Source organism: Rhipicephalus microplus, unplaced genomic scaffold (assembly GCF_043290135.1).
Source record: "Rhipicephalus microplus isolate Deutch F79 unplaced genomic scaffold, USDA_Rmic scaffold_184, whole genome shotgun sequence".
In the NCBI taxonomy this organism is placed as follows: domain Eukaryota; kingdom Metazoa; phylum Arthropoda; class Arachnida; order Ixodida; family Ixodidae; genus Rhipicephalus; species Rhipicephalus microplus.
Genome location: NW_027464755.1, coordinates 105,471 through 130,997, shown reverse-complemented (window position 1 = coordinate 130,997; position 25,527 = coordinate 105,471). Strand labels below are relative to the sequence as shown.

The 25,527-nt window shown below is 46.8% G+C and overlaps 1 long non-coding RNA gene across 1 annotated transcript in view; it reads right to left on the bottom strand.

Annotated features, from left to right (window-relative positions):
- LOC142791743 (uncharacterized) overlaps positions 1-23,634 on the bottom strand; it is a 54,264-nt gene extending 30,630 nt beyond the window's left edge. The window contains exons 1-2 of the long non-coding RNA XR_012890384.1: positions 22,704-23,634; positions 19,789-19,887 (exon numbers count right to left, since the gene is read on the bottom strand). This is a non-coding gene — a long non-coding RNA (uncharacterized LOC142791743). The remainder of the gene's footprint in view (positions 1-19,788; positions 19,888-22,703) is intronic.
- Positions 23,635-25,527: the final 1,893 nt, after the last annotated feature.

Sequence of the window (25,527 nt, the reverse complement as noted above, 5' to 3'; positions counted from 1 at the left end):
CTATCTCATAGGTAACGTCGGTCACCTGGCGCAAGACGCGGTAGGGTCCCGAGTACTGGGAAAGCAGCTTCTCAGAGAGACCAACATGCCGAGTCGGTGTCCACAGCAATTCAAGGGAACCCGGGGCAAAGGAGACGTCACGATGATGTGTGTCGTAACGTTCCTTCTATTGCACTTGCGATGCTAAGAGGCGCTTCAGAGCAACTTCTCGTGCTTTGTGAGCTCTGGTGATAGTGTCACGGGCGTATTCAGTCGGCGAATCGACAGCTGTAAGAAAAATGGTGTCGAAAGGTGGAGTTGGGTCGCAACCACATAAGAGATGGTGAAAACCCAGCCGTATCGTGGCGCGAGGAATTGTATGCAAATGTGATAAATGGCAATGCAACGTCCCAGTCTAGGTGGTCAGAGGAGACGTACATGGAGAGCATGTCAGTTAAAGTCCGGTTGAATAGTTCAGTAAGCCCATTAGTTTGTGGATGGTAGGCCGTCGTAAATTAATGTTTCGTTTCGCAAGAGCGAAGCAGGTCGTCAATAACTCGGGAGAGGAAATAGCGTCCACGATCTGTGAGGAGTTGGCACGGAGCACAATGATGGAGGATGACATCCTACAGAAGAAAATCAGGCACATTTGTGGCACAGCTGGTTGGCAAAGCTTGCGTGATGGCGTACCAGGTTGTATGATTTGTAGCGACAGCTATCCATTTGTTTCCGGAGGTAGACTGATGGAACGGGCCTAGGAGATCAAGACCAACTCGAAAGAAGGGGTCAGTAGGAATATTAAGTGGCTGGAGGAGTCCGGCAGGACTCATAGGGTTTTTTTTTTTTTTTTTTTCGATGTTGGCACTGGTCGCATGGGACGACGTAGCGGTACACGGAGCAATGAAGCCTGTGCCAGTAAAATCGACGCTGCACGTGGTCGTAAGTCCGAGAGAGACCAAGGTGACCGGCGGTGGGGGCGTCATGGAGCTGGGCGATAACACTCGAACGTAGGTGGGAAGGCACCACAAGGAGCAGTTTGCGCCCATTTATGTTGACATTGTAGCGGTACAAGGTGCCCTCTTTAAATACAAACAGTCGAGTAGACGGATGGGGCGTTGGAGAGTTCAGTTTCTCAATAATATCACACAAGACGGGATCTCGGCGCTGTTCATCATGGATGTTGCTCAAAGCAGAGAGAGAGAGCACACATGGCGGCGCTTCATCTAAAGTCTCAGGAGGGTCCACTGGATGGTGGGACAAGCAGTCAGCGTCATGGTGAAAACGGCCAGATTGGTAAGACACTGAGTAGTCATATTCTTGGAGCCGTAGTGCCCAGCGACCAAGATGCCCAGTGGGATCCTTTAACGACGAGAGCCAGCAGAGGGCGTGGTGATCAGTTGTGACAGCAGCCAGGTGCAGGTTTCAGAAAAAATGTCTGAACAGGTCATCATCGCCGGTGACTCAAATTTAGTCCGATGCGCAGCGGCAATCAAAGAAAGGGTGAAAGGCGACAAGAGAGTTGCGATAGGGACGTTCCCAGGACAAACGCTGGGGACAGTAATGAGTCAAGCGGGTGAACAACTCGCAGCTAAAGCTAACAATCGTAACCTCGTTGTAATTGCGGGAGGGTTAAATGACGTCCTGAAAAAAGAATCGTCAGGACTAGCGACGACCTTGGCGAAAGGGGTGGATGACATGCGCACCGTGTCCCCCCAGGTGCAAATTGTAGTATGCACAGTACCGGAAGTACCAGTACGCAACGTCAACCTGCAAAGAGCGGTTGTCGACGCAAACATAGAGATATGGCGAATTAGTCGAGAGAAGGGTTTCGAGGTAGTGGATTTAAACAGGGAAGTGCACAGGTGGGGTGGATTCCAAAGAGACAAGATTCATTTCGATAAGAGGCTTGGACACGAGGTGGGCTGGCGACTGGAAGGACGCGCAGTAGCTTTTTTGGGGGGCTCACGGGCCCTTCGGAGTCCGGGGTAGCTCGTAACAGGGAAAACAACCAGGAGGACGCTTTGACAGGTAGAATTGCGAAAAACCAGAAAAAAGGTAAAAGAAAAAGGAAAAAGGCGCGTGTTGCAATTAGTTACATAAACATGCAGGGTGGCAGAAAGAAGGCAAAATGGTTAGAGATTGAGGAGCAGTTAAACAAAGAACAGATAGGCGTGTATGCGGTTACAGAAACACACCTTAGAGACTTGGAAGAGCCACCACACATTAAAAATTATGTTTGGGAAGGGTGTAACAGGACCATATCGGAAAGGAAAGGTGGGGGTGTAGGAATGCTAATTCACCGCGGAGCCAAATGGGTTAGAGTGAAACAGACGTGTTCAGAGCACCTCTGGGTTCTGGGCACAGTAGGTGGAAAGGAAACGTGGCTAGGGGTAGCCTACTTGTGGACGGGGAATAACTGCAGAGAAAAGAATCAGGAGATAGTGGATTGCATGAGTGCGGATATTAAGGAATTTGGTAATGGGGCCGAAATCATCCTTCTAGGGGACATGAATGCCCACATACATGACCTTGACGGATATTCAGACACCAATGGGAAGTTATTACTAGATCTTTGCGAGCAACAGAGTCTGGAGATAGTTAACACGGGGCCTAAATGTGACGGCCAGATCACATGGGAAGTCGGAAACAAGCAATCAAGTATTGATTATTGTCTCATGACTGAAGGAATTTACCACAAACTGACAGAAATGAGGATAGACGAGGAAGGCATTAACAGCTTGGGTAGTGATCATAAACGAATAACATTACAAATGGGATACGAAACTGAAAATATGAGCATGGAATCAAAGTCTGGCAGCTCGTATTTAAATGACAAACAAATAATAAATATAGCCGCAAGAGTCGAGGAAGAAGTAGGCGAAATACCAGGCAAGGACTGGGAGTATAGTGAGCTGTTACATCTAATGACGAAGGAGATAGGGAAAGAGAAGAAAACTGTTTGCTGGAAAGGAAAAAGGAAGCCAAAAAGTTGGTGGAACAAGGAAATCCGGGAGGCGATCGAGAAGCGACGCGAAGCATCACGGGAGCATAGAAAGGCAAAAAAGGAGAAGCGGCCGCAGGACGAAGTAAAAAAAATATGGGAAATATATTTAGAAAAAAAATCCCATGTACAGAAATTGGTAGAGGCAAAAATTAAAGGTGAAAGTGAACGCTGGATGACAGAGATACACGAAAAAAAGGAGGCCGCGCCTAGGATTTTTTGGAGCCACATAAAGGCGCTAGGTAGGAAGTCTGTCACAATGCAACAACATATTCTAGATGAAGGAGGAAATCAATTGGAAGGGTACGAAGCGCTAGGTTACATCCAAAAGGTAACAGCCGATTCGTTTCAAAAGAGCGTCCAGGGGATCTCCCCGGTGAGTAAAAGTGTGGCGGAAAAAGCAACAGAGGAAGAGCTAGTACTTGATAATTTCAACTGGAAAAAGGCCGAAGGAAAAATTCCAAAGCGCACTGCCGCGGGTTTAGATGGGATTCCCGTTAGCCTCATTAACGAACTAGGACATAACACTAAAGAAGCATTGTTAAAAGCAGTAGAAAAAGCTTAAAGGACGGACAAATACCGGACAGTTGGCGACAAAGTAGAATGAACTTAATCTATAAAGGCAAGGGAGAAAAGGACAAGATTCGCTCGTATAGACCACTAACCATTACATCGGTACTATACAGGTTGGCGATGCAAGCAGTAAAAATGAAAATAGAAACATGGGCCGAACATAACGATATTTTGGGAGAACTTCAGAACGGATTTCGAGTCGACAGGCAGTTAGACGATAACCTGTTTGTTCTCACTCAGTGTATAGAAATATCTAAAATAGAGAATAGGCCCTTGTACGTGGCTTTTCTAGACATCACTGGGGCATACGACAACGTTAATCAGGAAATTTTGTGGGATATATTGAAAGGAATGGGCATGGGCGACGACTGTATACAGCTTTTGAGGGAGATATACCGAGAAAATACAGTTTGCATAGAGTGGGAAGGAATGCGTAGCAAAGAGAACGTTGAGGTTAGCAGGGGTCTGAGACAGGGATGTCATTGGTCCCCGCTGTTATTCATGCTGTACATGGTGAGTATGGAAAAAGCGCTAGAAGGTAGCAACATTGGTTTTAATCTGTCACACAAACAGGGCGGCATGATGATTGAGCAGAAGCTTCCAGGTTTATTTTATGCGGACGATATCGTCTTATTTGCGGACAGTCGAGATGATATACAGCAGCTGGCGAATATATGCGGAAGGGAAGGTGAAGCTCTTGGACTAGGATTCAGTGTAACGAAGTGTGGATTGATGGTATTCAATGATCCCTGTGATCAGACGGTGTCCATACAAGGCCAAGAAATACCGAGGGTAAGTGAATACAAGTACCTTGGAGTATGGGTAAATGAGAGTGATAGATACATGGAGGTACAGGAAAAAGCCTCGGCAGCAAAAGGAAAGAGGAATGCGGCAATAATGAAGCACAGAGCGTTGTGGGGATACAATAGGTATGAGGTGCTTCTGTATGAGGTGCTTCGAGGCTTACTTTTGGGAACTCAGTGGTGTGCATGAGGGCAGAGGTGCAATCGGGAATGGATGTAAATCAAAGGACCGTGGGACACCTCCCGTTGGGTGCTCACGGGAAGACGACAAACGAGGCTGTAAAGGGCGATATGGGGTGGGCAGGTTTTGAGGCGAGGGAAGCGCAGAGCAAAATAAGGTTCGAAGAAAGGCTAAGAAATATGAAGGAGAGTAGATGGGCAGAGAAGGTGTTCCGTTATTTGTATAGGAAGAGCGTGGACACACAGTGGAGAAAAAGAACTAGAAGACTCACTAGTAAATATACGGCTGGTATTGTGAGCCATATGTCAACAAAGAGCGTTAAGGGAAAAGTCAGGGAGGCGGAGAGGATTTACTGGATGGCAGCTATGGAGAAAAAACCGGCTTTGAGTAACTACCGAAAGGGCAAAAATGAAATAAGGAGGGAGGCATTTTACGATAATTCAAGGGGAAGCGCTTTACTGTTTGAAGCGAGATCGGGCTGCCTTAGAACGCGTAGTTATAAAGCAAGATTCAGTAAAGAAGAAGAACAATGCACATGCTGCGGGAAAGATAAGGAAACGGCGAAGCATGTTCTGATTGAATGTGGAGATATCCACCCAGGTGTACGTTTGGGCACGAGCCTACAGGAAGCCTTGGGTTTTAGGGACAACAATGGAAAGCTGAACACACCCGCGATTGAAATAAGTAAGAGACGGTTAGAGTATTGGTGGCAGAAAATTAAAGAGAAAGGACAAAAATAAATATTGGAAAAATAAAATATGGACAGTGTGCCGTAAATGGCAGAGAACTTAAGCTGAAAATTTACCTTTTTTTCCATTAAGATAGAATTTATCGAAGTAGAGGCATTAGGCCAACATAAAAAAAAAGAAAAAAAGGTGGTTTTTTTTTTTTTTTTTTTTTTTTTTTTTTTTGTCGAGCCTGGTGGCATACTTGTCACCACCCCGTTATAAAGGGGACGCTCATAGCATCCATCCATCCACAGTGAAACGATGACCATGTAAGTAGAACCGAAAACCGAAATTTGCCAACCGCCCAAACTAGAGCAAGGCATTCCCGTTCAGTGATAGAGTAGCTCCGCTCGGCCGCAGAGAGCAGACGGCTGGCATATGAGATAACAAGGGCGCAGCCGCATTGATGCTAGACCAAAACAGCACCGATTCCATGGCTGATGGCATCAGTGCGGACTTCTGTTGGAAAGACATGTCAAAATGGGCCAGAATAGGTGGTGTTGTGAGCAACGCAATGAGATTGGAGAACGCCGAAGCTTGCACAGTGCCCCAAGAGAATGAAACATCCTTCTTCAGCAAGTTCGTAAGAGGTCGGGCCACGTCCGCAAAATTGTTTATAAAATGTCGGAAGTAAGAGCATAGACCTAAAAAGCTTCAGACTTCCTTAGTGCTGGTCAGGACGGGGAAGTTTTGCACAGCTTGAACTTTATCAGGATCAGGGGAAATGCCAGAGGAGTCCACAAGATGGCCTAACATGGTTATTTGCTGGCGTCCGAAGTGGCACTTCGATGAGTTCAGTTGCAGTCCTGCGTTACGAAAAACAGAAAGGATGGAGGAAAGGCGGTCAAGGTATGCTTTAAAGGTCGAGAAAAACAAAATGACGCCGTCGAGGTAACAGACAAATTGACCACTTGAACCCGTGCAAGAGAGTGTCCATCATTCGTTCGAAGGTGGCTGGAGCATTGCATATTCCGAACGGCATGACCTTAAACTAGTAAAGACCATCAGGGGTCACAAAAGCAGTCTTCTTACGATCCATGTCATCGACAGCAATTTGCCAGTACCCTGAGCGAAGGTCGATGGAGGAAAAATACTCAGCACCATGAAGGCAATCCAGGGCGTCGTCAATGCGCGGTAGCAGGTAGACGTCTTTCTTAGTGATCCGGTTCAGATGTCTGTAGCTGACGCAAAATCGCCAGCTGTTGTCCTTTTTCTTTACAAGAACAACCGGGGAAGCCCATGGACTGGAAGATGGCTCAACTATGTCTTTGGCGAGCATCTTCTCGACTTTTTTTTTAATGATCTGACGCTCCGCAGGAGAAACGCGGTACGGTCGTCGATGTACCGGAGATGCATCGCCAATGTTAATACGGTGCTTCACAATGCTGGTTAGACCGAGGGGCAGTCACAGAAGTCGAATACGTCAAAGTACGATTCCAAGACGTGACGGAGCACGTCAGTTTGCTGTGGCAAAAGGTCCACCGCGATCATTTTTTCCACATTAGAAGATGGACTCTCTATCGAAGAACAGGCTTGCGTGCAGTTGCGGCGACGCACATCACTGGGGTATAAAGCTGAGGACGCAATCCTCAGAGGGTGTCGGCATGGCGAGCGCTATTCCATACGAAGCACTTGCGGACACAGAGCAAAGTTCAGCAAAGAGATGCAAGCACGGTTTTCCCGTAACGTAATAATAATGTGCGGGAAAGTAACACTGCGAGTCAGAAGGACGAATGTAATGGGCGTGAGCATGTAGTCTCCATCAGGTACAGGTGGCGACGCTGTTACGGCAATGCAGGTAACTGTGTGCGGTGACACAAACGGACACGTTCAGGAGAGTTGAAACGAACTTGGGGCAGACTGGGCGTATCAGGCATACAGGGCAGGTCAAGTTGCACCGTGCTAGCTGAACAGTCAACGAGGGCCGAATGGGCGCACAAAATGTCTAGACCGAAGATAACATCATTGGTGCAGTTGATAACAACAGTGAATAGTGGCAGCGATTAGTGGCAGTGCGTCGTTGACTCCGACCTGGGTGAGCGGGTGGAGACATCTGCTGCGATGGTTTAATTATGGTCGATGATGCCGACACCGCGAGACCGTGCACGGATTAGGGCATTGTGAATGAAGTAAGCGGCAAGAGTGATTTGGAGAAATCGAATCGCATGTTTGGAGGAATCGAATCGGAGGAATCATATAGAATCGCACAAGCACCGCATGAAAGGGGGGTCCAATAGACAACTTCCCGGGAGCATGCCGCATACCTGTTTCTATGCTTAACTCTGCATTGAGTTGATGACTGCATTTTTAGGGGGTTTGTAGATTTGGTGAGGCTGATTAATTTGAACAGTGCAGAAAACAGTAGACGAACTCCAACACATTTTCCGTTGAAGCCTGCTCCCGGGAAATTGTCTATAGGACCCTTCTTTCATGCGGTGCTTGTTATGTCGGAACGACCGGAAGGTGTCTGAACAACCGACTGAGAGAACACACTAACAATGTTCGAAACGGGAAAGATGGTTTTCTTGCTCAGCACTGCACTGAGTGCAACTGTGTGCCCCTTTTCAAAGACACAGCGACGCTGTACAAGCACAAGGATGAGCGCACCCGAGTCATCGTCGAGGCCGCGCAGATGGCACAACAGGTGTCGTGCATTAGCAAGCCCTCCGTGTCTCTGTCCAAGAAGGAACTATGGTTCCTCAAAGGTTTTGGTGCGCGCAAGTAGTTATATTACCTTTACTTTTCTGTTTTGTTTCCTTATAGACTTTTCTCTGCCTTTTTCTGTCCGAGAAGGAACTAAGGTTTCTTGAAGGTTTTGGTGCGCGCAAGTAGTTACATTACCTTTACTTTTCTGTTTTGTTTCCTTATAGACTTTTCTCTGCCTTTTTCTGTGCTTTCGTTTTTTTGTTGTTTTTTCTCTTACTGATGTTTTGCTCTTTGTGCCATATGGTTTTTGTCACATGGTTACCGTCTCCTCTATATATTTTCGCGCTCTGCGCAATAAAAATTCAGTTGGAAGTTAGCGCTCTTGTCCTTTGTATTCTTCTTGTCTCTGTGTCATCGTTATGGTATCGTGCTAGCTATCGTTATGCCACGATCCTCGGTGAAGAGCACGCTGCCATTTGAATTAAACTCAAGACCACCCATATCGCTCCTGATCTTCGAAACACGTGCATCACAGACTTTTTAGGGCAAAAAATTTTGTGTTTTTACTCGCAACTTTTTAAAAGCTGTGCTTCATTTACTATGAACTACTGGATACAGCGAATGGATGCCGCGTCAGGCTGAGGTTCGTTATAAGCAGGCTAGACTGTAGTTGAATTTGTTGCGTTTTCCCCATGTTCACATTGCATCATCTTGGGCTGGGACTTCCTCTGAACTCATCCTACCGTCATTTACTGTGCGCGTGCTGAACTAGAGTTGACGATGTGTGAACTACTTCTGTGTGATGCACCGTCTGAAAGACCCTTTTTTTAGCCGTTATCATCTCGAGTCATCGTAGCCATGGACACTCACATCCCTCCTCTATCTTGTGATCTTGTGCCACTCATCTGTGAAGGTGTGCCCTCTGTCGACGCCCTTTTTATCCCCTCAGACGCCTTCAGCTTTCTCAAAAGCTTCCTTCTCCCATTCGCAGTTGTCACCATAGAAAACTCACATGGCTCCATCTACATAACGAACTCGCTTCCTCACCTAGACATCTAATTCTGTGGCGAAGTCATCGGACACCTTGAGGATATTGATTCTGTTTCCTCCAGTCACCTACCTGATAGCTTGCTATCATCTCACATAAACACCATTACTACTGCCATCATTCCCACTTCATCTCCCGAGGCTTTTTTAGCATCGATTGACCCTGAATTTCCTGCTGCTCAGTGTTCCCGACTTCTGGCTCTACACGATCGCTTGAACATGTAATTTGACCACAGCCAACCTTCTTTGGGTCGCACGTCTACCATCGTTCACCACATCGACACCGGTAGCCATGCACCTTTGCGCAAGCCCCCGTATCGAGTTTCTCATCCTGAACGCTATGTCACTGATGATCAGGTGGTCGATATGCTTCAACGTGGTGTAATAGAACCCTCAAACAGCCCTTGGGCTTCTCCAGTTTATAGGAGTCTCAATAAGACCACACGAAAGGACGTTTATCCGCTGCCCAGAATTGATGACGCCTTCGATTGCCTGCAAGAAGCAGAGTTTTTTTCTTCTTTAGATTTTCGATATGGCTACTGGCAGGTCCCTACGAATGATGCCGACAGCTCAAAAACTGCGTTTGTAATGCCTGACAGATTGTAGAAGTTCAATGATTGATTTGTGGGGTTTAACGTCCCAAAACCACCATTTGATTATGAGAGACGCCGTAGTGGAGGGCTCCGGAAATTTTGACCACCTGGGGTTCTTTAACGTGCACCCAAATCTGAGTACACGGGCCTACAACATTTCCGCCTCCATCGGAAATGCAGCCGCCGCAGCCGGGAATCGAACCCACGACCTGCGGGTCAGCAGCCGAGTACCTTAGCCACTAGACCACCGCGGCGGGGCTTGTAGAAGTTCAACGTGATGCCGTTCGGCCTGTGTAATGTGCCTGTCAGCTTCGATCGTTTCATGGACAACATCCTCAGAAGCTTTAAATGGAACACATGCTTATGCTATTTGGGTGACGTCATCCTTTTCTCGAATGACAATGACTCCCACCTCAGCTGCCTCGCAAACGTCCTAGCTTGTACAGTAAAACCTCGTTAACTCGGATCTCACAAGACCGGAGAGAATGTTCGAGTTAACTGAATTCGGAATTATCTAACAGACCATGAAAACAAAAAGAAAACGTACACAGCACAGACAAACCTTTATTTCTTAAAAAAGTGCGTTATTTTTGCCTTCCTCGCCGTCGAAATTTCTGACAGAACGATCTTATTTAATCCCATCAGGTGGTGGTGTGCACGTTCACTGTCGCTAGAACAAACTCAGAACTCCTCGAGGATAGCGAGAGCTTCGGGGGACTCCTGCACGGTGAGGCGACGTCGCGTCGGCTCATCACATCTTTTAATATCATAACCTTTCTTTCAACATCATTTGCTGGCTGCTTTGGCCACTTAACTTCTGTGACGGTTGCCATGAAGCGCGACGGCGGCGAGAACGCGCACAAACACAGCCGCAACACGCGAAGTCACAACACAAAGAACCAAGACACTAAGTAGTACACTGCTGTGTCATGGCGCCACCTGTGAGTGGCGCGCGCACCGAGTGCGCTCTAGTGTGTACTCTGTTCAACAGATGTCTGTAACGGCACACACCTGATTGCATGCAGCCAATCGCGTGTGTTCGCGTGTCCGCTGTGTGTCGTTCAATAAACGGCCGCTGGCCGGCTCAGTCTTTGTTCGGTTCCCGCAAGCTCCGGTCAACTCACTTCTACTGCGCGTGTCGAGGGCGTGTGCCGGCGCACGTTGCGCCTCGCGTTCAGTCCTCGGGCCCTCGCTGTCGGACGCCGCTCGCCGACACAACAGAATGGAGACGAGGATGTTCTTCGCCTCGGTTCCTACCACAGCAGAAAGAACCCGTGTCTGACGCGTCTGGCGTCCGCGAGGCCCAGCGCTTTTTGTGTGCAGACTCTGGCAAGCTTTCACCTAGGCCTTCGTCCTTGCTCCGCTTCACACCTCTCTGTACCACCTCTCCTGTCGGCATGGCTCTCTTCGAGCACCTTCTTGTCTTCCTCCAGCTGCCGGGGCCGCACCCGGTTCCGTGGACTCATTGGAAAAAAATGTTTCAGGCCCACCTCGAGGCGGCCGGCGACAGCGACTGGAACGACGCGCGTCGTGCGTCGGCGCTCGTCAGCCTGCTGGGACGGGAAGGACAGCCGAGGTATTTCACGGCAGCCGAACAGGAAGAAGCCCGACACGAAACGAGCAATGCGGCGTCTACTCCAAGCAACGCGGCGCCAACTACGCCGGCGTCTGACCCAAATTCTTCGGCTCCGACCGTTACAAAGTATGACAGTCTCGTCAAGCAGCTCGACCGGCTTTTCGCCGCGTCCACTAATCCGCTAGTTGAACGTCACGAGTTTACTAGTCATCGTCAACTCCCCGGAGAGAGTTTCCTCGACTACGTGACAGTTTTGAAGGAGAAAGCCGTACGATACAAGTTTGGGCTCACGTACACGGAACGCATCGGCGATCAGATTGTTCACGCCTCGTCCAACTTGCGAGTGAGAGAGAAGCTGCTGGCATACGGCGAAGAGTTGTCCTTGGAGAAAGCGGAAGAAGTCGGTCAGACGCTCGAAGCATTGTCCTTGGCGAACCAAGCATTTGCTCCCAGTCAACCTGAACATGTCGAAGCCGTTGGGCAAGGCACCCAATGTGGCGGTGCGAAGGGAAGGAATGGCCGCGCCAGTCAGGGAGGCCGTGACGTCACGTCACCAGGTCCGGGAGGCCAAGATGGCGATTTTCAGCCGCAGTCGTCGCCTGGGTACCGCGCTCCAGTCCCAAATTGGAAGTCTCCAGGCGACTTCCAACCTCAATTGTGCGACCGCTGCGAAAGCAGACGACACCACTCAAATTTTCGAAATTGTCCAGCCCGAAGTCAATGTTGCAATACATGCAACGCTTGGGGACATTTCGTGTCGATGTGCCGCAAGACTGCCCCTGTACAGCACGTCTCTTCGAGGGGAGCTGTCGACATCGTACCGGAGCAGCAGGCCTCCACTCAGTTGAACTGAACTTCAAGCTCATCAGTGTTATCTTCGGATCGTCCTTTGTTGTCCGTGCTCACAGTTAGCACCTCATCCAGAAAAGACTTAGTCGTCCACGCTGTGGTCGATAATGTTACCCTGAGACTACTGGTGGATACAGGAGCATCTGTATCCTTGATGACTGCAGAAGACTTCCAGCGTCATTTCAGCAAACAACACAGCCTGTCCAAAGCTGTAGTCGACTTGCGAAACTTCTCCAAGCAGCGCATCGGGGTCCTTGGCTCCTTCCAAGCTCCAGTCAAAGTGTTGCAGCGGTCTTGCTCCGTGGTCTTCTATGTCACCGATAAGGGCACATCGCTTTTGGGCCTTGACGCGATTAAGCGACTGGGCAACCAGATTGACGGCGCGTGGTTGACTTGTCGACACGCATCATGTGAAGTGCAGTGTCCCTCCAATGTGCCTTCGGGCTTCGAGCAGCTCTTCAGCGACGAGTTGGGTCTCGTCAAGGTTTTCATTCATCGTATTCAGTGGCGGCCAGGTGTGACTCCAGTTACACCCAATCTGAGACGTCTCCCTCTGGCTCTTCGCGATCAGGTGGCGACCGAGTTGCGACAACTCGATGACTCGGATGTCATCGAACGCTTCCGAGTATCTCGCCGCTCGTCGTCGTCCGCAAGAAAAATGGAAGCATCCGGCTATGTGTAGATCTCAGGGAACCGAATAAGGCAATTATCATCGATGGGTATCCTTTGCCGCGCGTTGAAGAGTTGTTGCAGATGTTTCATGGAGCCACTTGTTTTTCTAAGCTAGACTTAGCGTCAGCTTATCACCAGCTTTTGTTAGAGGAGAGCAGTAGGGACTTAACGACGTTCATCACTCATGATGGCTTGTTCAAGTTTAAGCGTGTCTGTTTCTGTCTGGCGTCCGCGCCTGCAGTTCTTCAAAAAATGATGTCCCAGATTTCAAAAGATTGCAAGAATGTAATTTTCTATCTGGATGATGTCCTTGTGTGGGGTAAGACTCAGTCTGAGCATGACGCGAGCCTAATTGAAGTCTTGACTTGCATAGCCAACAGTGGCATGAAGTTGAATGATAAATGTCTTTTTTCTGTGAAAGAACTTAGCTTCTTGGGACACCGGATTTCAGCTGATGGCATATCGCCGTTAGAAAGTAAAGTAAAGGCTATAGTAAATGCCCCAGCTCCTACAGACATTAAGTCTTTACAGTCATTTTTAAATCTGGCAGGATACTATGCCAAGTTCATTGATCACTATGCACACCTAGTTGAACCGCTTTGTCTCATGCTCAGGCAGGACCAAAAGTTTTGCTGGTCGGAGGATGCCCAACGCAGTTTTAACCAGTTGAAAACGCGCCTGACTTGTTCGCCTGTCATTAAGATGTTTAATCCTGAGCTACCTGCGGTGGTTACAACCGATGGATCTGATGTGGGCATCGGGGCTGTGTTACAGCAGCGGTATGGTCCTAAGCTTGAAACAGTAGCCTTTGCGTCGAGAACCTTGTCAGATACTGAAAGAAAGTACTCTGTGGGTGAACGCAAAGCGCTTGGCTGTCTATTCGCGTGTGAAAGGTGGCATATTTACCTCTGGGGTAGACGTTTCACCCTTAGAACCGACCATCAGGCTGTAGTTGCTTTGTTAGCCGCAGGTGATGCAGGCTGACGGCCTTTAAGGATTTTGCGGTGGTCAGCTAGACTTTTGTATTACAACTTTGACATAGAATATTGCAAGGGCTCAGAAAATGTGGTCGCCGATGCCCTGTCTAGGCTGCCAATTCAGACCTGCCCAGAACTTAGCAAGGATGAAGAAATAGTGTCATTAGTGACATCTGTAGTTGACAAAGAAACCGTCCAACTTGCAACGAATGCAGATGTGACGTTGCAAAAAATCTGTGAATGTTTATCCAAGAGCTGGCCTTTTAAGAAGCATATAAACAATGAGTTAATGGCTTGCTTTCATGTTAGGAATGAACTCTCTTGTGTTGACGGATTACTCAGGCGTGACCGTGTAGTCATTCCTAGTGTTCTGGTACCTACTTTCCTCCAATTAGCACATGAAAATCATCAAGGGATAGTACGTACTAAGCAACTTCTGCGTGAAAGATATTGGTGGCCCCAAATGGATCGTTCTGTAGAAGAACATGTCAAGCATTGTCACATCTGTCAGCTGACAGACAAGTCGGCCAAGTCGCGTGTAGCCCCATTGCAGCCCGTTGAATGACCTGAAGGGCCGTGGCAAAAGTTGGGTATGGACATTGTCGGCCCATTAAATGCATCTTTTCCCAGGTATCTTGTTACCTTAGTCGACTACTATTCAAAATGGCCTGAAGTTCTTGGCACGAATTTTATCTCCACAGAGGATGTCATTAAGCTGTTCAAATCGTCGTTTAGCCGGGAAGGGCTACCAGAGTTCTTAGTAACTGACAATGGTCCACAATTTGTCTGTACAATTTCAGGAATATCTAAAGGACAGAGTTTTTAGTAACTGACAATGGTTCACAATTTCTCTCTGTACAATTTCAGGAATATCTAAAGGAACAGGGCATCCATCATATATTTTCGTCCAATTATTCAAATAGAACGCCTTAACAGGGTTCTAAAGGAACATTTGCAGGTAGCCAGACTTGAAGCTAAAGATGCCTCGAGGAGCATCACACAATTTTTGAGTTTGTATAGGGTCACACCACATGCGGTGACTGGCCTGTCTCCAGCTTTTTTGCTGCACGGTCGACAACCTCGTTCCAAAGTAGACATTAGCAACTTTAGGATTCGTCCTAAAGTATCGGAGTCGCCAAATGGGTTGCCTCATGTCCGGAATCAGGTTGCAGCGAAACAGAATAAGAGCAAAGGATATTTTGACAAAAGGAAAGGTGCGCAGCAAACCCGCATAATGGTCGGCGATTTGGTTAAGGTAAGACTCCATAGGAAAGGCTTTTTCAAGTATAGTAGGCCTCTTACAGTGAAGGCTCAGTTTGCGCCGTCCACTTTTCTCCTCAGTGACGGAAAAGTGTGGAATGCATCCAAGTTAACAGTAATTCCTAGGGATTCTTTCCAGAATGCCGCCCTTTCTACTACACCCAAAAAACTTGTTTACTCTTATTCCAGTTTAGATCTTTGTGGCAGTCAGTCCCCTGGTGCACCTACGTTGCAGGGCTCCACCCCGTTTCTCCATCCATAGGAGTGCTAGTGGAGTAGCCCTCTGCGCTATTCTTGCGCAGCGTAATTCTGGTTTCGATGAGTATGTTGTATCCTATGCTAGTCGCACCCTCACTATAGTGGAAAAGAACTACTCAGTCATGGAAAAAGAATGGCTTGCCATAGTTTGGGCAATCACGAAATTCTGACCTTATGTATATGGCCGCCCATTCGACGTTGTGACTGATCACCACGCATTGTGCTGATTGTCGTTATTAAAAGATCCATGCGGTCACCTAGCTCGCAGGATGCTACATCTTAAGATTACGACATCCGTGTAGTCTATTGGTCAGGCTGCAAGCATTTGGACACCAACGCTTTTTCTCGTTCACCACTTCCCCACAATTATGTTGCAGCAAATGTTTCCAGCTGCAAAGCTTTTCACTTCAGCATGCAGACATGTCCTCTGAGCAACATGAGGATCCACGGATAGCGTCTCTCCTAGAGTACCTGTCTCAGATGTCTCCACGTACTAACAATCACTCACTTCGACGACTTGCCGGCCATTTCACTATCCGTGATGGCCTTCTGCACCGAGCAAACTACTTATCTGATGAGCGCAAATGGTTGCTAGTAATTCTTCACCGCCTATGTTCTGACGTCTGTGCTTCCTTCCACGCGGATCCGCAATGCGCCCACGCTAGTGTGGTGAAGACGTATGCTCACCTAAGAATTCAATACTACTGGCTCGAAATGTACCGCTTACATTCTCTCCATGTATGTTTCCGATGACCACACGAATTGGAACCACATACTGCCATTCGTCACCTACGCTTACAACAGTGCCATTCAATCTTCAACTGGATTCTCCCCGTTCTTCCTTCTTTATGGTCGGGAGCCTTCCCTGTTCTTTGACACTATCCTTCTGTACAACCCAGACCCTTCAGAAACTACGACTTTGGAGAAAGCCGCCACTAATGACAAAGAATGTCGGCAGCTGGCACGTTCGCTTACTACGCACGATCAGGCTCGCCACAAGCACACTCCTGAATGACGCTCATCCCCATCGTCATACGCCCCTGGAACAATCGTGTGACTTTGTGTGCTATTGTCTGGAACTGACCTTTCCTCTAAGTTCATAGCCAAGTACAACGGACCATACTAGGCCTGCGCCAGACATCGCCAGTAAACTAAATTGTTGAGCCTATTCAGCCAACTACAGTTAAACCTGCTTATAACGAACCTCCATATAAAAGATTCCTGGATATAACGAAGTTTTCATATTCCCTGCGGTCGCTTCATAGGAGCACATGTATTTGCGACCTCTATGTAACAAAGTAACTGTGCGAGACAACCTTGATATAATGAATTTTCCCCATGGACAATCTTGGAATTTTGATGCGCATTGTGGCATTTGGGTACGAGCATACATCTTCCGCTGCTGCCCCGCTGCCGTCAAAGCGCGAAGCGGTGGTGGCAGGCACGCGTAAGACGGGCAGGAGGGCCTGCACCTTACGAGCCGTCGGTGCCCCCTTTTCGCCACCGCGGTCGCATGCGCGAGTGTGCCCCCCCCCCCTTTTCAAACCAAAATAAAAAAAACTACTTTTCGCGCATTGCCAGTGCCACGCTTTCATTTAGCGTCACATATGTGGGGCTGCGCTGCATATGAAGGGCGCTTTTTTTTTTTAATAGCGATAGGCAGTTTCGGCTGGGTTTCTGCCGCCTACAACACACACACACACACACACACACACACACACACACACACACACACACACACACACACACACACACACACACATGGTGGTTTAAACAACCAAAATACAAGGCAGTGCATCGCTACTGTCATCAGTAACGAGCAATCTACAGATGCTTGTGCACGAGCAGTTATCCTTCGATGGGGAGAATCGCGAGCCTTCCACTTTGACTGGAACGATTGCGTTTGCTCTTTTCACACAGTCCCTTCGCATTGAAACCGCACTGATACTCGGCAAGATAGCAAGCGCATCAGCGATTGTGACCGCCCTTAAAATCCAAGTTCATTACTCGAGCGATTTTCCCCCCTCCCAACGTTGTTTCATGCTCGTTCAAGACAGGTAGTTTACTTTCTGTTTAAGCATTCGATCGCAGTTCTAACACACGGGCGATGTTATGCACTTTCCAGGCGAAAGTGATGGGCTAACTCATGTGATCTCTGCTTTAGCAGTGTTCGCACGCTTTTACCCGCTTGTCAAAGTTACAATGTGCGGAGGCATGTTGTCGATTTGGACTTGTTGCCAATTAGGACTTGTTGCCGAACATGGCGGCCACAGCAAGAACCTGCCGAGAGTGTCCATATAATTGCTATAACAATCGTAATGCAGTTTTTTACTGTAAATGAGTGTTTGGGGTTATTAGCTCTGCCTTCAGTCCCCTTTTTGTTTATATTTTCCCAATTATTTTACAAATTTTTGTACCGAACTTACATATAACGAATTTTTCTGGGAATTTATCAATTTTGTTATATGCAGGTTTACCTGTATAGATTAACAGCACCACAGGCGTGAAGCTGTGCACGAAACTGTGCTGTCCTGCTTGTGCCAGGATGGCTCGTTTTCTGGCAAAACTGTACCTGGATGGCTCCTTTTTCACTGGGGAGTCATTGTAGTGACAAATATTGGCATAGCTAGAGCAACGACGAAGAGGACATTTGTTGTGGCTGGGGCTCGTGCTGCTACTGATGCTAAAACGACTGGCTGCTGTCTCGCTGCTGTTCGGCACATTAAACGGTTGCCTTACCTGGGCCTCTAAATGTATTCTTATACTTCATTGTTCATTAGATAACTATGAAACAACATCCTGCTAGCGCTTCATCAACCTAGCCAAAATAAAGGCTTTCATAATGTGACGTACCTCAGAATATGCTTTGAACGTTTTTTTTTTTTCTGCAGTTTTCACCATTAAAGTAATGAAAAAAAAATATCTCAGGAAAATTTGAAAAACAAGATTCTCAGTTTGCGTTCACACTTTTCTATTAGATTTTGCTTCACACCCGAAATTTCCGTATTCACACATCTCTGTTTATTACAAAATGTGGTAGGTAATACACGTCGCTATATTTACCGCAAGTCGACTGCCTTGTGCAACACATTTATACAATGAATGCCTCCTACAAAAACTATGCTGGAACATCAGCCGCAAACGTGCTGCCCTACCCTTAAACTTTACCCTCTTCCTTGGGTACGTAAGCGAGCATCTCCGACGGTCACCCCCTGCGAACTCATCAATGCTCTTACAGTCGCCTTTGAGCAGCCGTGATGTCACGTGACAGAGCAGTACGGTAATGTCACGTGACAGAGCAGTACGGTAATGTCACGTGACAGAGCAGTACGGTAATGTCACGTGACTGAGCAGTACGGTAATGTCACGTGACTGAGCAGTACGGTAATGTCACGTGACTGAGCAGTACGGTAATGTCACGTGACTGAGCAGTACGGTAATGTCACGTGACTGAGCAGTACGGTAATGTCACGTGACTGAGCAGTACGGTAATGTCACGTGACTGAGCAGTACGGTAATGTCACGTGACTGAGCAGTACGGTAATGTCACGTGACTGAGCAGTACGGTAATGTCACGTGACTGAGCAGTACGGTAATGTCACGTGACTGAGCAGTACGGAGGTGAGCGGTCTCGCGCGACGGCAGGTCGCAACAAGCGGCAGAAAGCATGGCCTCCGAGGTTAGGTGCTGACAGGAGGCTCCCAATTGTAAAGAGAGACACGTTCCAGGCATAGTTCTTTTAGGAGGCGTTGATACAATATTCCATTCCCTTTCTTTTCCACTAAAGCACACCTGCGAGCTGCAATATGGAAGGGATGAAACTACCCTTTGGGGTTGGTTAGAAAACAAATCTTGCAGAAAGACGGTGTGCAGAGCTTAGACAGATGCTGCTCATAGCAAATGTTGGTAATAATTTTCCTTTTCCAACATGGTACAGTGCTATACAGGACAAAGAAGCAAGGACAGGCAAGATCTTTTTTTCTGTTGTCGTTTCTTCACCCTATAACTACCAAGGTGCTGTTTGAATGCTCGTCTCACAACTGAATTGATTGCCTGACTACCAGACCACGGCAGTAAGGTAGCAGTGAAAGGATAATTGTGGATATGCATGTCAATCAATGGTTCACAGTTTTGCCAGCATAAAAGTCACTCGTTCTGCAGTCACAGGTGAAAAAGGTAGTGTTTGAGACCCTGTTTTCGAAGTCAATGGAGTTTCCAAGAGAAGGGTGTTTGTTTGAAGCAGCTAAACAATGCCCAATTGGCTTCACCTCATTTCAGCTTTAAAACTGAGTGAAAGAATTCTTTTAGCACTTTTAGTAGAAAAAGAAGACCTTGGAATCTTGCAGTGAATACTACAGATATTAACATGGCCCTTAATAGATGCCAATGACCAACACTCAAATACTCAACTTATTATGCCAATGAGGTGCTCTTTCTTATCCATCATTTTTTTTCTAAACATTTCATAACAATTGCCGACACACCATAATCTTTTTAATCAAGTACCCTTGCAAAAGCATGGGTACACTTGTGAGATCACTTACAAAAGTATTCCCCAAATTTGAAAAATAAAGAAAAAGGACAAGCTTGCAATGCTAAGATAATGAGAAATGAAAGAAGCAGCAAATAAGTTTTGCCAACAAACCTCTGCAGACGTAGAAAAAAAGATTTCTTTGGGAGGCTCATCAAAACACTGCCCAGCAAGCATGGTCAGCTTGACTCAGTCGTCGAGAGCGCAGAAATACTGAAAGCAACACAAAAAATCATGGAATGCCTTACAATAAACTTGAGGAGGCTCACTTCATGCAAGAAGCATGTAATAGGATTTTTGACAGTAACAGTTCACCAGGTGTAAACCAGATCCTCCCTATATGATCAGAATGAACACAGCCTACACACAAAAGCATTAGCAACAAAAGAACATGATTAGACAGAATGGGTTGCTTTTCATTATAAAAGTCTGACAATTAAGTATCTGGGGTTTCACGTTCAAAAGTCACCATATAATTAGGAGCGATGCTGCAGTGGAGAGCAGGGCATAGCCATGAGGTACACACTGGGCCCGTGCCACATCCCCCTCCCCCGAAATGTTTTTTCGCCATGGCATAGAGCGCGAAGATTAACTATTTCAAAGGGGTAACTCTCCTAAAATCAAGGATGTGCCTTCCCGGAAAAATTTCTGGCTATTGTACCCATGGTGGAGAGATTTTGAAATTTCGACCACACGGTGTTCTTTGACATGCTGATGCAGGCACCATAGCCTCCACTGAAGCAAGAATGTTGCCAACCCACAACCTTCAGGTTAGCAGCCAAGCAGTTCAACTTCCGGTCCATTGTAACAGATAAGTACTGTGCACAAGTGTAATGTAATGTTTACTGACCTATGCCTCAGGCACCCCCAACTCAGTCAGTATGATTCACAGAGTTCGTACAGGTTTCCGAAGCCAAAATGCAAGGATATTATAGGACTACCCAGGACATGTCACAGGTTCTTCAAGGACTAAAATTAGCACAAAATATTGAAATATATTTACTTCAAAATTTTCAAAATTTACTCAATTTTATTGCACTTATATAGTAGACACATATTGCGATTATAACGAACATATCTAGTTTGCACTATAGCTCCCTATATTTTTCACCAGCTTCACCGCACCCACAATAGGGAAGGAGCCAGCACTGAAGAGTATTACAAGTCTCTCACTTCGTTTGTTCGTGGTTTGATGCGGTAAAACTATTCACCATGCAGTTTTGGTTAGTGAAACCATATTAACTCAGGGCAAATTGCTGTTTTGGAAATGGGCAGTTTGGTCAGGTCGATGTCGATCCTTACGTGCCAGGTTCAAGGATTCTGAATCGGAGATTTCTGGAAAAGAAAGTAAAGGGGGTGTCCACTGATCTCTTTCTCCCCCTTTCTTTCTTCCTCAAAAAGAAAAATGGGGGTGAATATACTTGTATCTTTCAAAACTTCCTGTCTTGATAACACCTAGCGAAATCTATTTCTGTCAAAAGAATGTGCATATGTTTTCCTAGGACCCAAGTGAATGAGCCGGCTGCCGGAAAAGTGCAGGTTGAAGCTTCGCATAAGGTCAACTGAAAACTTAATGCCAAAGTATAGCCAATGTACCCAGATTGAAAGGAACAACATTACTAGATTCTTCGGACAGGAACGCCAAAACGCCTTTAGCGTTTCTTTTTACATCTTTATCAGCTCTACCACTGCGTTAGCCGCGTGCCTTCGGCTAATAATCATTTCAGCACAACTGCGGATTTGCACTCATCGGCTGCGGAAAACGATAGTTCGGTTTTCATTCTGCGTGCGCTGGCTGATCACGTGCCTTCAAAACCATGTCATTTTTTACAATCTATGACCGCATCTGTCATGATTTTCTCCGAAGCATTTGTGGAAAGCAACGCTGCTTCAAATGATGCACTGAACGCACGTGCAGTTTCAAAGTTCTGTCAGTTACGTTGTCACCACAAATGATCATATCAAAAGCAACCGCGGTTCTATCCACACCGGTTGTAACAAACGATAACCGCAGTTGTGTCAGTGCGTGCACTGGCCGCACACGTCCTTCCAAGGCTTCGAGCACGCTGCTCTCGGCCTTTTTCCCACGGTTTCAGACTAAAGTTCATACGACTCGTTGCGGTGAAGAAAAGTGCTTGTAGCATCTGAATTGTGGCCCAATAAATGTTTAGATGAGCACCTCTTAAATTTTTTACAATAAAATGCAGATTGGGCTGCCTTTCTGTCAATGTGGCCACATCCCACAAAAAAATTTCAATTTCCGGGAGATTTTCCTGACAACCGTGTAAAGGTAAGAACTGGTCGAAATTTGAGAGACTTGGCAGGTATGCCAATCTACCACATAAATGAGGCCACAATGTGGATTGGGAGTGCTAAGGTAATTCAAAGATTTTCAAGGACGAGAAAAAAAGACTTCCAAGGGCTTTGAAAATGCATTTTTCAAATTAAAGGGTTTTCAAGAACCTGTACGTACCCTAGCTTCAGAAAAAAACATTTTCCTGACTGCGAAACTGATTCACAATTAGCAGGGTTGTCATTCCACACCTGATAAGAGCAGCACAACAGAAGAACTTTTCCTGAAAACGCAGCACCACACGATAAAACAAAGTTTGTCAATAACAATATCAAAGGAACTGCACTGGAGCGCTTATTTTGAGCCAATTGGTACATAATCGACGAAGTGACAAACAGCATGAAACACGGGGTAGTGAAAGAGACAGACCGAGTACCGACTTACAATCAAGAAAGGTTTCATTCCATACACAGGGGTATACATAGCACAAGCAATGTGAAAGGAGAGACAAGACATGGAACTTTTGTTCATGAAATCTTTGTATGCATCTGAAAAATTGTCAAGAAGCATTCATCTACTTCACAAATACCCAATTCCCTGGTGAGGAGCACTGACGAAGGCACAGTCACGCACCGATATCACCTTTCTTGTCAATGCAAAATGCCTTTTGGAATTCGTGTGCTGTTTTTTTTTTTTTATTCACTGGATGATATTAAGTTACACAAGCAGTACTCACCATGTCATGTTCGTTGTTGGCAGACAGCTGCTTCTCGCTCCTCGGGCCAAAATTCATGACGCCCATGGCAGTCCTGCCCATGGAGATGGACGGATGGATGGATATGACTGTACCTTTTAGATCGGGCGGTGGCTAGCGCCACCAAGCCGTAATACTTAATGAACTAAAAACTAGATTTATTTTTTTTCTTTAAAAAGTGAGTTTGAGGATTCGTACTTTGCAGTGAAGGGTTTAATTTTCACTCGTGCCTTGACTTTAGCCACCAATCAGATAACCTCCTTCTAGTTAGTTCTACCCGCTTAAAGTCTATTTTGCCATCATTGATAGAACATTGTCAAGTGTTCGGCAGTTTCTCCTTCCTCTCCACACGCACTGCATACCGTGTCTACCCCTTCGTATTCGGCCCGATATGTCTTTGTTCGCAATACTCCCGTCCTGGCCTCAAACAGTAGAGAACTACCACGAGTATTATCATATATCCTTTCCTTGGCTATTTCCTGCTTAAAAGTTCGATAGATCTCTAGTGCGGACTTCTTAGAAGTAGTGTCCAAAAGTAGTGTCTTAGAAGTAGTGTCCAAAAGTGACACCTGTTTCTCCATGACCGTCCTCAGTGGGCATTTTCGTGAAGATTAGGTCTTCCTCCCTGACCAGAGGTTCTGTAAAAAAACAGGACGCACACATGTTACACCTCACAAAGGAAGCAGTGGCTGCTTTTCATTCATTTCTCAGCTTAACAGCGGGATTTCTCGCCATTTACAAGAAACGCTGGACCAAAATAGCAGGAGCATATATGCTATATGCTACAACTGCTCAATGAAAGGCATGCTACTAAAGAATATCTTGTTTTCTTAGTTGATCGCAAAGAAAGTATTCAAGACTATTTTGAGCGAAGGCAGGATGCTACATTTGCTTGAAGGTAAGTGGTGGCATCTTGACCCAGGCGCCACATCTCATATTCATCTCGCGCCAATGCGCTTTCTTTTTTTGTGACGGGGGGATGCTGAATGCGCTGAAACGCGCATGGGTCAAATAAATGCAATGCCGCGTGCGCCTGCGAGTATATGGCAGGACCGGCGCCTGGCGTGGCAGGACCGGCGCCTGGCGTGGCAATGCCGTCGTGACAATGCCGTCGTGACGCGACGAATTGAACGCCGGCAAGAACGCGCACTGCGTCACGCCGAAATGTATTGGCGCCTTGACTGTGGCATGTACTCGTGTTTTCACATGACACGCATCTCATGATTATCATCTTTGCACAAGTCACATACCGTCGTCATCCATTGGGGTCACATGATACCAAATTTGGCATATGTGAAGCTAGCGAAACGACTGCGAGCGCATTATCAATGTGGCATGCAGTCATGTTGCTACATGACACGCATGTCGTGATTATCCTGTTTACATGAGTCATTTACCTATGTCGTCCGTTCGCATCACGTAATACTGAGTTTGGTAGTTGTGCAGCTAGCGAACTGGCCGCGAGCGCATCATGAGCGTAGCACGTAATCATGTTGTTACATGACACGCATCTCATGTTTATCATGTTTGCACCAGTATCATACCTTCGTCATCTGTTCCCGTCCCGTAATACCAAATTTGGTTTAAGTGATTCTAGCGAAGCGGCTCCCAGCGCGTCATGAGCGTGGCATGTAGTCATGTTGTTACATGACACGCATCTCATGATTATCATGTTTGCATCAGTGACATACCTTCGTCATCCATTTACGAAATGTAATACCAAATTTGGTATATGTGACCCTATCGAAACGGCCATGAGCGCATCATGAGCGTGGCATGTAGTCATGTTGTTACATGACCTGCATGTCATGATTTTCTTGTTAGGGTCTGTCACTTGTGTTCCCCATGCAATCATGCCATACCATACCGCGGGCGAGCGGGCTGGCGGGCAGTCTGGCGGGCAGGCAGGCAGGCAGAGAAACAGACAGAGAGACAGATGCAGACAGAGAGACAGATGCAGACAGATGCAGACAGAGAGACAGATGCAGACAGATGCAGACAGAGAGACAGATAGACAGATGCAGACAGAGAGACAGATAGACAGATGCAGACAGATAGACAGATAGACAGATGCAGACAGATAGACAGATGCAGACAGATAGACAGATGCAGACAGATAGACAGATGCAGACAGATGCAGACAGGGAGACAGATGCAGACAGATAGACAGATGCAGACAGACAGATGCAGACAGACAGATGCAGACAGACAGATGCAGACAGACAGATGCAGACAGACAGATGCAGACAGACAGACAGATGCAGACAGACAGACAGATGCAGACAGACAGACAGATGCAGACAGATACAGACAGATACAGACAGACAGACAGACACAGACAGACAGACAGATACGCTCAAAGTCGCCGAAGTTCGCTAAGAAATGCTTCGCATTTAAAAGGTGCACTTTTTTGTGCATTCGTTTTCCCGGACTGCCACATTTTTTGGATGTCCTCGCAATCCTTTGAGGGTCGGGCAAATCAGTCGTCTACTGTAAGATCTTAAGCTACCTGATGCAAACAGGCAGAAAGAAAAAAATTGGCCCCGTATCTGCATTAAATCTGCAAATGTCGTCGAAAGAAAATAGTCTTGCGTGTGAAGAGAGTGAACAAGACATTTATTTTATGTTCCGCGTAAGAAAATCGCGTGGACGGTATTCTGGAGGCACTGCGTTAGAATGCCTCGAGCGTGCAGCGGAGGCGAACGAGCGCATCAAAGTACGTCACACGTGAGATAAAAGCGCCATCTGGCAGTTGTCTTAGAAAACAAAACGCGTGGCTTTGAGATAGGTGTGTGCGCCCAACTCA